This window comes from Ascaphus truei, chromosome 16 (assembly GCF_040206685.1).
Source record: "Ascaphus truei isolate aAscTru1 chromosome 16, aAscTru1.hap1, whole genome shotgun sequence".
In the NCBI taxonomy this organism is placed as follows: Eukaryota; Metazoa; Chordata; class Amphibia; order Anura; family Ascaphidae; genus Ascaphus; species Ascaphus truei.
In genome coordinates this window covers 20,162,912-20,178,921 of record NC_134498.1, presented here as the reverse complement: position 1 = coordinate 20,178,921, position 16,010 = coordinate 20,162,912, and positions in this window count along the sequence as shown.

The window sequence follows — 16,010 nt, the reverse complement described above, 5'->3', positions numbered from 1 at the left end:
TGTATTTAGTTTATTTAATTTGACACAGTGCAAAAAGGGATAGATAAACAGTAAATGATTAAAAACACTTAAAAAATAGACATGGACCCCTGTCACGGGTGCTACCCTTAAATACAAGTGAACAACACTATGGAACGGTTAAAATCGTCAACCATAAGCATGAAAAGGATAGTGACTCAGAAAACACTAGGGTAAATCAAAATGTCACAGCAGGTTAATGGGTTCTCAGGCACCTATACAAAGCTAAGTTATACACACTATACACCAAAAAATGGACTAATCAAAATATTAATGACAGTCTCGAAGCGTCCCACATCTACATGAACATACAATGTATATGGTTAATACCAGCAGAATAAGTATGTCACTTGTAGGAACAGGTGGTGAGATGAATAAATGACCCTAAATGTCTAGAGCGTGTTAATAGCATATAAAGGAAAATGCCTGATAAACGCCTATTGAATAACCTGGTGTTTGAAGTCAGTGTCCCTAATGAAAATAAAGAATAAATTGTCACAGTCCAAAAAAATTTTGTTGCACAGGTTCAGGGTAGCATAATTACGTGAGCCATGGGTCAGGGGTCCTGTCTAGCACCCCCACTCCGACGCGTTTCGTCCAGAGACTTTGACTAGGAGTGGTGAGGGAGCTGAAGCTGGGGACTGTTTATGTAGGGATATTATTCGCGCCAAAATCGGATGCGAGCGGCAGCAGCTGCGAGTGTTTGAGGAAAGTTACTTCTTGTATGCCATGTCTGCGTGTCATGCTGGCACGCATAGTGTCCGCGCGGTGTAGTCTGCGCATGCGTGGCTTGTAAATGCCGAGTTCTACAGTTATATCTACTGCGCATGTGTGTAAGGCGGCCTGTCCCCCTCCATGTCTAATATGCAAGTGCATAGAGCCTCACGATACTCTAATGGTGTGTGTTAACTAGGATCGCGCATCGCGCATGCGCGCTAGGCATATCTATAGATCCGTGCGGTTCTGCACTATGACACCAGTCTAACATAAGTATGGAGGCAGAAGCAGATGTCTATTGTCACATATGTACAAGATATTGATAAAGTCAATGTAATTATAGTACACATGTGTTAGACAGAGCCGCAGCAAGCCTGATTCAAAACGAAACTAAGTGGTACCACAAAAAGCACCAGTATCTGGGCATTACAACAACGCTACCTAAATGAAAGCAAGCTGCAGTGTACCTGCATATAGTTATCTTAGAGTGAACTATAAGCCCTCAGTAATGGGGACGACTAACAAGACTGAGCCAGCCTTGTGTATTACAGAAACAATGGGGAAAGGAAATGAAAAACATGTATGCCATATATCAAAATGGTCAAAGTTTGACGAAGTCCAGTCAATAATGCATGAGTCTATAATGTCCATATCTCTTCATAACTCCTGAAGTGTGCCATGAAAATTTGTACCCAATATGATCAAACTGTGAATGTTCTGGCATCCACAGTTAAGGTCAGCGCATGGGGGTAAATTCCTTCCATGTGGTCGCTGATGACTTGTAATGTCTCTGGGTTATATTAGTCAAACGATATTGTCCAATATTATGTTGTTTATGCATCAGGTGAAGACTTGATTGCATGGGTGTAACGTCTTGGCAAGATGTGTTCCAAAATCCATAGTTGATATGGTCAGTGGTCAAGAAGATCTCTAGCTTTGTCCTCTCAGTAGCATGTAGTATCTAAAAGATTAGACAAAATACATGCAGTAAGTGCACTCATCAGGTTGAATATAGAGCATTTTACCTATATACAGGCAGAGTTTGAACAGTATATTACAAAAACATGGCGTAGCCAATATAGTCATTCAGACCTTTCGGGATCATTGAGTTTATTTGTGTGATCCACCTGGTCTCTTTTTTTAGGAGAGTTTTCTCCAGGTCGCCTCCACGTATACCAAGGGAGACTTTATCAAGCGCAAAGGCCCTTAATAACGTAGTGTCCGCCGCATGTTTGTTCAAAAAGTGCCTAGCGACACTAGTTATTTTTTTAAAACCATCAAGGTCCCTCTGCGCATTCTTAATGTTCCTGACGTGTTCTAGGACTCGAAATCTAAACTCTCTTGTAGTCATGCCTACATAAGGCAGATCACAAGGGCATAAGATACAATAAATCACCCCTTTAGATTTGCAGTTGAGCATGGAGCGAATTGTATAGACATGGGTCTTTTGGCTATTTGTGAATTTTAGTTTGTTCTCCATATGTTTGCAGGCAGAGCAGTTGGAACATTTGGTGAACCCCATGCGTGGGGTAACAGACAAAAAGGTTTTATCAACATGTGGGATGTAATGACTGTTGACTAGGGTATCTTTAAGGTTTGGTGCCCGTCGGCTAGTCATAGTGACTTGTTTCCCCAGGGCTTGTGCCAAGTCAGGATCAGTCATTAGCACCCCCCAATGTTGCTGTAAGACCCCACGTAATAGTGGCCATTGTTGATTAAAAGACCCCACAAAGCGGATGACTTTTTTGTCTTTTCTTTTGCGCTTGGGTTGTAAAAGGGACGTACGGGTCTTACTCAAGCTATTCCGGTACCCTTTCTCTACCATAGTTTTACTATAGCCTCTTTGTTGGAATCTTAATTTCATTTCCCTAGATCTTAAATCAAAGTCATGAGTTGACGAGACATTTCTCTTCAGTCTGAGAAACTCGCTTGTGGGGATACCTTTCACTTGGTGGGGGGGATGGAAGCTTTTGGCATGTAGGATCGAGTTTGTGGCGGTATGTTTCCGAAAAATGTCGGTACATAGTGCTCCACCCTCACCGATACTGATTGTCAAGTCCAAAAACTCAATTTTTGTTGGACTTGACTGAAACGTCAGTCTGATGTTTAGGTCGTTGTGGTTGAGGGCATCGATAAACGCAGTAAATCCACCGGCATTTCCTCGCCAGAGGACAAGCACGTCATCGATGTACCTCAACCACAACAAGACATTTTGTGTGTATTGAATATTCACATCGGTAAACACCACCTCTCTCTCCCACCAGCCCAAGAAGAGGTTGGCATAGGAGGGTGCACAAGTCGCGCCCATTGCAGTTCCTCTTTTCTGCAGATAGTATCTGTTTTTAAAGATGAAATAATTATGGGACAGTATAAAGTTCAGCAGATTAATTATCAGCTCAATCAAGTCACCTGAGAGATTTTGCATAGACAGGTAAAATTTGGCCGCTTTTAAGCCGTCTTTATGATGGATGCATGTGTAGAGAGATTCTACATCACAGGTCGCGAGGAGGACGCCCTCATCAACCGTGATGTTCTCCAATTTGGACAATACATCCATGGTGTCCCTTAAAAAAGATGGTAATGTTTCAACAGATAGTTGTAAGAAGAGATCAATGAATCTGCATATGGGCTCGCTCAGACCCCCTATGCCTGACACTATGGGTCTACCTGGGGGGTGGGAGAGATTTTTGTGTATCTTTGGCAATATGTAGAAGGTGGGTACGACCGGACATTTTGTCACCAGTGCGTCCATGTTGTGCTGAGTAATTACCCCATCCAGGACGGCACCTCGGAGTAATCTCTCGAGCTCCTCCATGAACTTTATAGTGGGATCCCTACTCAGCTCAGCATAGCACTGGGTGTCTCTAAGTTGTTTAAAGACTTCTCGCTCATACATCACCTTCGGCCATATGATCACGTTGCCCCCTTTATCGCTCGGTTTGATCTCCACCTCCTTAAGGTCACGTAACTCTGCAACTGCTCGTCTTTCAGCCTTGGACAAATTCTGTTCACCTTTCTGGATGTTAATTTTGTTGAAACCCTCCGTAACAAGTTTTGCAAAAACTTCTACTTGTGGGCACACTTGCCATGGTGGGCAGAAGCTGGACTTGGGTTTAAGTTTGGACAATAGCATACTCTGGTCAACTGGAATGACTCCCTGTTCAAAATGTAGTGTATTGAGGTCCTCTAGGGCTAATATTTCCCGTTCGTTCCATTTCATTAGTAAGGGCGTATCCTGGTCTGGGTCATGTGGTTTAATGAAGTACTTGTGTAGAAGCAGCTTCCGGCAAAATAGCTGTAGGTCTTTTGACCATTCAAAAAGGTCCATAGACATTGTGGGGCTAAAGGAGAGGCCCTTCTGTAAAACACTTAGTTGGTCTGCACTTAAAATGGTGTCTGAAAGGTTTATTACTGTAAGGGTTTCAGAGGGCTCTGAAACTGTGGACATTGGATCTGACTGTCCAATTAATTTCTTTTTCTTAATTGCCTTTTTCCCTCTTCTTGTCCTCCTTTTTGTAATGTACTCCTTGCCCCTTTGTCTAAAAAAGCCTTTTCCCTATGTGTGCTAGTGTCAGGACCCCCCTCTAGGTCAGACGACTCTATATCTGAGGCTGTTATTTCAGAGGAGGTGGATGCTGCAGTGGTTCTATGTTGGTTTTTGTATTTTTTGTTAAATCTTTTCCCTTTTTGCCACTTATACACTTTGTTGTTTTTATAATCCTCTTGATCTCTATCAAATTTTTTCTTTTTGAATGCTATTAGATCTTTCTCAAATTTTTCAAGATCTAGTTCTATTTTGGCAAAAGATTGTGTTTCTGCTTCTGAGAGTCCTGATTTAATTGACTCTATTTGGTCGGATACCTCCACCACTGTTGCTTTGTCATGCTCAATCAAGATTTGCAATAGTTGGAATGAGCATGTTGTCAGTGCTTCCTCCCATCTTTGTTTATATTTGGTGTCTGTAAAGTCAAAGGAGGGGAAGGTTTGGAGACGAAGACCCCTAGGAATAAATTTATATTCTGTATATTTTTCAAGTGCTGTCTTCGTCCACCAAACCCGCAACCTCCTCTGTGATAGATGTTTAAGATTTCTTAATTTGTCTGCACTCCCATCGCTATGTGGTGTCTGTGGCTGCGTGTTTTCTGATGGATCTATATTGAATGCTGCATCTGCAGTTGCTTTCCTATTCACCTCATTTGCGAAAAAATCCATGAAAACACTGTGTCAAATAAATATAAGTGAGCCAAGGTTAGTTGAAATCCAACAAAGTGGATAAATTGAGTATATTCCAAAAAATGGGGGAAAGGCGGGGGGAGGGGTGGGAAAGAAAAACCTCGCATCTACTTATGCAAAATTCACGCCACCATAAGCCAAAGAAAATAAATTATTAACTTTTCATAAGTAAGGTTTGGCGGTGCTCACGGGTTGTGGGTAATATGAGTGAAAAAGAGAAAAAGTAACCCGTAAGGGAGCACTCAGGTATGCAATTGATGTATTTAGTTTATTTAATTTGACACAGTGCAAAAAGGGATAGATAAACGATTAAAAACACTTAAAAAATAGACATGGACCCCTGTCACGGGTGCTACCCTTAAATACAAGTGAACAACACTATGGAACGGTTAAAATCGTCAACCATAAGCATGAAAAGGATAGTGACTCAGAAAACACTAGGGTAAATCAAAATGTCACAGCAGGTTAATGGGTTCTCAGGCACCTATACAAAGCTAAGTTATACACACTATACACCAAAAAATGGACTAATCAAAATATTAATGACAGTCTCGAAGCGTCCCACATCTACATGAACATACAATGTATATGGTTAATACCAGCAGAATAAGTATGTCACTTGTAGGAACAGGTGGTGAGATGAATAAATGACCCTAAATGTCTAGAGCGTGTTAATAGCATATAAAGGAAAATGCCTGATAAACGCCTATTGAATAACCTGGTGTTTGAAGTCAGTGTCCCTAATGAAAATAAAGAATAAATTGTCACAGTCCAAAAAAATTTTGTTGCACAGGTTCAGGGTAGCATAATTACGTGAGCCATGGGTCAGGGGTCCTGTCTAGCACCCCCACTCCGACGCGTTTCGTCCAGAGACTTTGACTAGGAGTGGTGAGGGAGCTGAAGCTGGGGACTGTTTATGTAGGGATATTATTCGCGCCAAAATCGGATGCGAGCGGCAGCAGCTGCGAGTGTTTGAGGAAAGTTACTTCTTGTATGCCATGTCTGCGTGTCATGCTGGCACGCATAGTGTCCGCGCGGTGTAGTCTGCGCATGCGTGGCTTGTAAATGCCGAGTTCTACAGTTATATCTACTGCGCATGTGTGTAAGGCGGCCTGTCCCCCTCCATGTCTAATATGCAAGTGCATAGAGCCTCACGATACTCTAATGGTGTGTGTTAACTAGGATCGCGCATCGCGCATGCGCGCTAGGCATATCTATAGATCCGTGCGGTTCTGCACTATGACACCAGTCTAACATAAGTATGGAGGCAGAAGCAGATGTCTATTGTCACATATGTACAAGATATTGATAAAGTCAATGTAATTATAGTACACATGTGTTAGACAGAGCCGCAGCAAGCCTGATTCAAAACGAAACTAAGTGGTACCACAAAAAGCACCAGTATCTGGGCATTACAACAACGCTACCTAAATGAAAGCAAGCTGCAGTGTACCTGCATATAGTTATCTTAGAGTGAACTATAAGCCCTCAGTAATGGGGACGACTAACAAGACTGAGCCAGCCTTGTGTATTACAGAAACAATGGGGAAAGGAAATGAAAAACATGTATGCCATATATCAAAATGGTCAAAGTTTGACGAAGTCCAGTCAATAATGCATGAGTCTATAATGTCCATATCTCTTCATAACTCCTGAAGTGTGCCATGAAAATTTGTACCCAATATGATCAAACTGTGAATGTTCTGGCATCCACAGTTAAGGTCAGCGCATGGGGGTAAATTCCTTCCATGTGGTCGCTGATGACTTGTAATGTCTCTGGGTTATATTAGTCAAACGATATTGTCCAATATTATGTTGTTTATGCATCAGGTGAAGACTTGATTGCATGGGTGTAACGTCTTGGCAAGATGTGTTCCAAAATCCATAGTTGATATGGTCAGTGGTCAAGAAGATCTCTAGCTTTGTCCTCTCAGTAGCATGTAGTATCTAAAAGATTAGACAAAATACATGCAGTAAGTGCACTCATCAGGTTGAATATAGAGCATTTTACCTATATACAGGCAGAGTTTGAACAGTATATTACAAAAACATGGCGTAGCCAATATAGTCATTCAGACCTTTCGGGATCATTGAGTTTATTTGTGTGATCCACCTGGTCTCTTTTTTTAGGAGAGTTTTCTCCAGGTCGCCTCCACGTATACCAAGGGAGACTTTATCAAGCGCAAAGGCCCTTAATAACGTAGTGTCCGCCGCATGTTTGTTCAAAAAGTGCCTAGCGACACTAGTTATTTTTTTAAAACCATCAAGGTCCCTCTGCGCATTCTTAATGTTCCTGACGTGTTCTAGGACTCGAAATCTAAACTCTCTTGTAGTCATGCCTACATAAGGCAGATCACAAGGGCATAAGATACAATAAATCACCCCTTTAGATTTGCAGTTGAGCATGGAGCGAATTGTATAGACATGGGTCTTTTGGCTATTTGTGAATTTTAGTTTGTTCTCCATATGTTTGCAGGCAGAGCAGTTGGAACATTTGGTGAACCCCATGCGTGGGGTAACAGACAAAAAGGTTTTATCAACATGTGGGATGTAATGACTGTTGACTAGGGTATCTTTAAGGTTTGGTGCCCGTCGGCTAGTCATAGTGACTTGTTTCCCCAGGGCTTGTGCCAAGTCAGGATCAGTCATTAGCACCCCCCAATGTTGCTGTAAGACCCCACGTAATAGTGGCCATTGTTGATTAAAAGACCCCACAAAGCGGATGACTTTTTTGTCTTTTCTTTTGCGCTTGGGTTGTAAAAGGGACGTACGGGTCTTACTCAAGCTATTCCGGTACCCTTTCTCTACCATAGTTTTACTATAGCCTCTTTGTTGGAATCTTAATTTCATTTCCCTAGATCTTAAATCAAAGTCATGAGTTGACGAGACATTTCTCTTCAGTCTGAGAAACTCGCTTGTGGGGATACCTTTCACTTGGTGGGGGGGATGGAAGCTTTTGGCATGTAGGATCGAGTTTGTGGCGGTATGTTTCCGAAAAATGTCGGTACATAGTGCTCCACCCTCACCGATACTGATTGTCAAGTCCAAAAACTCAATTTTTGTTGGACTTGACTGAAACGTCAGTCTGATGTTTAGGTCGTTGTGGTTGAGGGCATCGATAAACGCAGTAAATCCACCGGCATTTCCTCGCCAGAGGACAAGCACGTCATCGATGTACCTCAACCACAACAAGACATTTTGTGTGTATTGAATATTCACATCGGTAAACACCACCTCTCTCTCCCACCAGCCCAAGAAGAGGTTGGCATAGGAGGGTGCACAAGTCGCGCCCATTGCAGTTCCTCTTTTCTGCAGATAGTATCTGTTTTTAAAGATGAAATAATTATGGGACAGTATAAAGTTCAGCAGATTAATTATCAGCTCAATCAAGTCACCTGAGAGATTTTGCATAGACAGGTAAAATTTGGCCGCTTTTAAGCCGTCTTTATGATGGATGCATGTGTAGAGAGATTCTACATCACAGGTCGCGAGGAGGACGCCCTCATCAACCGTGATGTTCTCCAATTTGGACAATACATCCATGGTGTCCCTTAAAAAAGATGGTAATGTTTCAACAGATAGTTGTAAGAAGAGATCAATGAATCTGCATATGGGCTCGCTCAGACCCCCTATGCCTGACACTATGGGTCTACCTGGGGGGTGGGAGAGATTTTTGTGTATCTTTGGCAATATGTAGAAGGTGGGTACGACCGGACATTTTGTCACCAGTGCGTCCATGTTGTGCTGAGTAATTACCCCATCCAGGACGGCACCTCGGAGTAATCTCTCGAGCTCCTCCATGAACTTTATAGTGGGATCCCTACTCAGCTCAGCATAGCACTGGGTGTCTCTAAGTTGTTTAAAGACTTCTCGCTCATACATCACCTTCGGCCATATGATCACGTTGCCCCCTTTATCGCTCGGTTTGATCTCCACCTCCTTAAGGTCACGTAACTCTGCAACTGCTCGTCTTTCAGCCTTGGACAAATTCTGTTCACCTTTCTGGATGTTAATTTTGTTGAAACCCTCCGTAACAAGTTTTGCAAAAACTTCTACTTGTGGGCACACTTGCCATGGTGGGCAGAAGCTGGACTTGGGTTTAAGTTTGGACAATAGCATACTCTGGTCAACTGGAATGACTCCCTGTTCAAAATGTAGTGTATTGAGGTCCTCTAGGGCTAATATTTCCTGTTCGTTCCATTTCATTAGTAAGGGCGTATCCTGGTCTGGGTCATGTGGTTTAATGAAGTACTTGTGTAGAAGCAGCTTCCGGCAAAATAGCTGTAGGTCTTTTGACCATTCAAAAAGGTCCATAGACATTGTGGGACTAAAGGAGAGGCCCTTCTGTAAAACACTTAGTTGGTCTGCACTTAAAATGGTGTCTGAAAGGTTTATTACTGTAAGGGTTTCAGAGGGCTCTGAAACTGTGGACATTGGATCTGACTGTCCAATTAATTTCTTTTTCTTAATTGCCTTTTTCCCTCTTCTTGTCCTCCTTTTTGTAATGTACTCCTTGCCCCTTTGTCTAAAAAAGCCTTTTCCCTATGTGTGCTAGTGTCAGGACCCCCCTCTAGGTCAGACGACTCTATATCTGAGGCTGTTATTTCAGAGGAGGTGGATGCTGCAGTGGTTCTATGTTGGTTTTTGTATTTTTTGTTAAATCTTTTCCCTTTTTGCCACTTATACACTTTGTTGTTTTTATAATCCTCTTGATCTCTATCAAATTTTTTCTTTTTGAATGCTATTAGATCTTTCTCAAATTTTTCAAGATCTAGTTCTATTTTGGCAAAAGATTGTGTTTCTGCTTCTGAGAGTCCTGATTTAATTGACTCTATTTGGTCGGATACCTCCACCACTGTTGCTTTGTCATGCTCAATCAAGATTTGCAATAGTTGGAATGAGCATGTTGTCAGTGCTTCCTCCCATCTTTGTTTATATTTGGTGTCTGTAAAGTCAAAGGAGGGGAAGGTTTGGAGACGAAGACCCCTAGGAATAAATTTATATTCTGTATATTTTTCAAGTGCTGTCTTCGTCCACCAAACCCGCAACCTCCTCTGTGATAGATGTTTAAGATTTCTTAATTTGTCTGCACTCCCATCGCTATGTGGTGTCTGTGGCTGCGTGTTTTCTGATGGATCTATATTGAATGCTGCATCTGCAGTTGCTTTCCTATTCACCTCATTGGTGAAAAAATCCATGAAAACACTGTGTCAAATAAATATAAGTGAGCCAAGGTTAGTTGAAATCCAACAAAGTGGATAAATTGAGTATATTCCAAAAAATGGGGGAAAGGCGGGGGGAGGGGTGGGAAAGAAAAACCTCGCATCTACTTATGCAAAATTCACGCCACCATAAGCCAAAGAAAATAAATTATTAACTTTTCATAAGTAAGGTTTGGCGGTGCTCACGGGTTGTGGGTAATATGAGTGAAAAAGAGAAAAAGTAACCCGTAAGGGAGCACTCAGGTATGCAATTGATGTATTTAGTTTATTTAATTTGACACAGTGCAAAAAGGGATAGATAAACAGTAAATGATTAAAAACACTTAAAAAATAGACATGGACCCCTGTCACGGGTGCTACCCTTAAATACAAGTGAACAACACTATGGAACGGTTAAAATCGTCAACCATAAGCATGAAAAGGATAGTGACTCAGAAAACACTAGGGTAAATCAAAATGTCACAGCAGGTTAATGGGTTCTCAGGCACCTATACAAAGCTAAGTTATACACACTCTACACCAAAAAATGGACTAATCAAAATATTAATGACAGTCTCGAAGCGTCCCACATCTACATGAACATACAATGTATATGGTTAATACCAGCAGAATAAGTATGTCACTTGTAGGAACAGGTGGTGAGATGAATAAATGACCCTAAATGTCTAGAGCGTGTTAATAGCATATAAAGGAAAATGCCTGATAAACGCCTATTGAATAACCTGGTGTTTGAAGTCAGTGTCCCTAATGAAAATAAAGAATAAATTGTCACAGTCCAAAAAAATTTTGTTGCACAGGTTCAGGGTAGCATAATTACGTGAGCCATGGGTCAGGGGTCCTGTCTAGCACCCCCACTCCGACGCGTTTCGTCCAGAGACTTTGACTAGGAGTGGTGAGGGAGCTGAAGCTGGGGACTGTTTATGTAGGGATATTATTCGCGCCAAAATCGGATGCGAGCGGCAGCAGCTGCGAGTGTTTGAGGAAAGTTACTTCTTGTATGCCATGTCTGCGTGTCATGCTGGCACGCATAGTGTCCGCGCGGTGTAGTCTGCGCATGCGTGGCTTGTAAATGCCGAGTTCTACAGTTATATCTACTGCGCATGTGTGTAAGGCGGCCTGTCCCCCTCCATGTCTAATATGCAAGTGCATAGAGCCTCACGATACTCTAATGGTGTGTGTTAACTAGGATCGCGCATCGCGCATGCGCGCTAGGCATATCTATAGATCCGTGCGGTTCTGCACTATGACACCAGTCTAACATAAGTATGGAGGCAGAAGCAGATGTCTATTGTCACATATGTACAAGATATTGATAAAGTCAATGTAATTATAGTACACATGTGTTAGACAGAGCCGCAGCAAGCCTGATTCAAAACGAAACTAAGTGGTACCACAAAAAGCACCAGTATCTGGGCATTACAACAACGCTACCTAAATGAAAGCAAGCTGCAGTGTACCTGCATATAGTTATCTTAGAGTGAACTATAAGCCCTCAGTAATGGGGACGACTAACAAGACTGAGCCAGCCTTGTGTATTACAGAAACAATGGGGAAAGGAAATGAAAAACATGTATGCCATATATCAAAATGGTCAAAGTTTGACGAAGTCCAGTCAATAATGCATGAGTCTATAATGTCCATATCTCTTCATAACTCCTGAAGTGTGCCATGAAAATTTGTACCCAATATGATCAAACTGTGAATGTTCTGGCATCCACAGTTAAGGTCAGCGCATGGGGGTAAATTCCTTCCATGTGGTCGCTGATGACTTGTAATGTCTCTGGGTTATATTAGTCAAACGATATTGTCCAATATTATGTTGTTTATGCATCAGGTGAAGACTTGATTGCATGGGTGTAACGTCTTGGCAAGATGTGTTCCAAAATCCATAGTTGATATGGTCAGTGGTCAAGAAGATCTCTAGCTTTGTCCTCTCAGTAGCATGTAGTATCTAAAAGATTAGACAAAATACATGCAGTAAGTGCACTCATCAGGTTGAATATAGAGCATTTTACCTATATACAGGCAGAGTTTGAACAGTATATTACAAAAACATGGCGTAGCCAATATAGTCATTCAGACCTTTCGGGATCATTGAGTTTATTTGTGTGATCCACCTGGTCTCTTTTTTTAGGAGAGTTTTCTCCAGGTCGCCTCCACGTATACCAAGGGAGACTTTATCAAGCGCAAAGGCCCTTAATAACGTAGTGTCCGCCGCATGTTTGTTCAAAAAGTGCCTAGCGACACTAGTTATTTTTTTAAAACCATCAAGGTCCCTCTGCGCATTCTTAATGTTCCTGACGTGTTCTAGGACTCGAAATCTAAACTCTCTTGTAGTCATGCCTACATAAGGCAGATCACAAGGGCATAATATACAATAAATCACCCCTTTAGATTTGCAGTTGAGCATGGAGCGAATTGTATAGACATGGGTCTTTTGGCTATTTGTGAATTTTAGTTTGTTCTCCATATGTTTGCAGGCAGAGCAGTTGGAACATTTGGTGAACCCCATGCGTGGGGTAACAGACAAAAAGGTTTTATCAACATGTGGGATGTAATGACTGTTGACTAGGGTATCTTTAAGGTTTGGTGCCCGTCGGCTAGTCATAGTGACTTGTTTCCCCAGGGCTTGTGCCAAGTCAGGATCAGTCATTAGCACCCCCCAATGTTGCTGTAAGACCCCACGTAATAGTGGCCATTGTTGATTAAAAGACCCCACAAAGCGGATGACTTTTTTGTCTTTTCTTTTGCGCTTGGGTTGTAAAAGGGACGTACGGGTCTTACTCAAGCTATTCCGGTACCCTTTCTCTACCATAGTTTTACTATAGCCTCTTTGTTGGAATCTTAATTTCATTTCCCTAGATCTTAAATCAAAGTCATGAGTTGACGAGACATTTCTCTTCAGTCTGAGAAACTCGCTTGTGGGGATACCTTTCACTTGGTGGGGGGGATGGAAGCTTTTGGCATGTAGGATCGAGTTTGTGGCGGTATGTTTCCGAAAAATGTCGGTACATAGTGCTCCACCCTCACCGATACTGATTGTCAAGTCCAAAAACTCAATTTTTGTTGGACTTGACTGAAACGTCAGTCTGATGTTTAGGTCGTTGTGGTTGAGGGCATCGATAAACGCAGTAAATCCACCGGCATTTCCTCGCCAGAGGACAAGCACGTCATCGATGTACCTCAACCACAACAAGACATTTTGTGTGTATTGAATATTCACATCGGTAAACACCACCTCTCTCTCCCACCAGCCCAAGAAGAGGTTGGCATAGGAGGGTGCACAAGTCGCGCCCATTGCAGTTCCTCTTTTCTGCAGATAGTATCTGTTTTTAAAGATGAAATAATTATGGGACAGTATAAAGTTCAGCAGATTAATTATCAGCTCAATCAAGTCACCTGAGAGATTTTGCATAGACAGGTAAAATTTGGCCGCTTTTAAGCCGTCTTTATGATGGATGCATGTGTAGAGAGATTCTACATCACAGGTCGCGAGGAGGACGCCCTCATCAACCGTGATGTTCTCCAATTTGGACAATACATCCATGGTGTCCCTTAAAAAAGATGGTAATGTTTCAACAGATAGTTGTAAGAAGAGATCAATGAATCTGCATATGGGCTCGCTCAGACCCCCTATGCCTGACACTATGGGTCTACCTGGGGGATGGGAGAGATTTTTGTGTATCTTTGGCAATATGTAGAAGGTGGGTACGACCGGACATTTTGTCACCAGTGCGTCCATGTTGTGCTGAGTAATTACCCCATCCAGGACGGCACCTCGGAGTAATCTCTCGAGCTCCTCCATGAACTTTATAGTGGGATCCCTACTCAGCTCAGCATAGCACTGGGTGTCTCTAAGTTGTTTAAAGACTTCTCGCTCATACATCACCTTCGGCCATATGATCACGTTGCCCCCTTTATCGCTCGGTTTGATCTCCACCTCCTTAAGGTCACGTAACTCTGCAACTGCTCGTCTTTCAGCCTTGGACAAATTCTGTTCACCTTTCTGGATGTTAATTTTGTTGAAACCCTCCGTAACAAGTTTTGCAAAAACTTCTACTTGTGGGCACACTTGCCATGGTGGGCAGAAGCTGGACTTGGGTTTAAGTTTGGACAATAGCATACTCTGGTCAACTGGAATGACTCCCTGTTCAAAATGTAGTGTATTGAGGTCCTCTAGGGCTAATATTTCCTGTTCGTTCCATTTCATTAGTAAGGGCGTATCCTGGTCTGGGTCATGTGGTTTAATGAAGTACTTGTGTAGAAGCAGCTTCCGGCAAAATAGCTGTAGGTCTTTTGACCATTCAAAAAGGTCCATAGACATTGTGGGGCTAAAGGAGAGGCCCTTCTGTAAAACACTTAGTTGGTCTGCACTTAAAATGGTGTCTGAAAGGTTTATTACTGTAAGGGTTTCAGAGGGCTCTGAAACTGTGGACATTGGATCTGACTGTCCAATTAATTTCTTTTTCTTAATTGCCTTTTTCCCTCTTCTTGTCCTCCTTTTTGTAATGTACTCCTTGCCCCTTTGTCTAAAAAAGCCTTTTCCCTATGTGTGCTAGTGTCAGGACCCCCCTCTAGGTCAGACGACTCTATATCTGAGGCTGTTATTTCAGAGGAGGTGGATGCTGCAGTGGTTCTATGTTGGTTTTTGTATTTTTTGTTAAATCTTTTCCCTTTTTGCCACTTATACACTTTGTTGTTTTTATAATCCTCTTGATCTCTATCAAATTTTTTCTTTTTGAATGCTATTAGATCTTTCTCAAATTTTTCAAGATCTAGTTCTATTTTGGCAAAAGATTGTGTTTCTGCTTCTGAGAGTCCTGATTTAATTGACTCTATTTGGTCGGATACCTCCACCACTGTTGCTTTGTCATGCTCAATCAAGATTTGCAATAGTTGGAATGAGCATGTTGTCAGTGCTTCCTCCCATCTTTGTTTATATTTGGTGTCTGTAAAGTCAAAGGAGGGGAAGGTTTGGAGACGAAGACCCCTAGGAATAAATTTATATTCTGTATATTTTTCAAGTGCTGTCTTCGTCCACCAAACCCGCAACCTCCTCTGTGATAGATGTTTAAGATTTCTTAATTTGTCTGCACTCCCATCGCTATGTGGTGTCTGTGGCTGCGTGTTTTCTGATGGATCTATATTGAATGCTGCATCTGCAGTTGCTTTCCTATTCACCTCATTGGCGAAAAAATCCATGAAAACACTGTGTCAAATAAATATAAGTGAGCCAAGGTTAGTTGAAATCCAACAAAGTGGATAAATTGAGTATATTCCAAAAAATGGGGGAAAGGCGGGGGGAGGGGTGGGAAAGAAAAACCTCGCATCTACTTATGCAAAATTCACGCCACCATAAGCCAAAGAAAATAAATTATTAACTTTTCATAAGTAAGGTTTGGCGGTGCTCACGGGTTGTGGGTAATATGAGTGAAAAAGAGAAAAAGTAACCCGTAAGGGAGCACTCAGGTATGCAATTGATGTATTTAGTTTATTTAATTTGACACAGTGCAAAAAGGGATAGATAAACAGTAAATGATTAAAAACACTTAAAAAATAGACATGGACCCCTGTCACGGGTGCTACCCTTAAATACAAGTGAACAACACTATGGAACGGTTAAAATCGTCAACCATAAGCATGAAAAGGATAGTGACTCAGAAAACACTAGGGTAAATCAAAATGTCACAGCAGGTTAATGGGTTCTCAGGCACCTATACAAAGCTAAGTTATACACACTATACACCAAAAAATGGACTAATCAAAATATTAATGACAGTCTCGAAGCGTCCCACATCTACATGAACATACAATGTATAT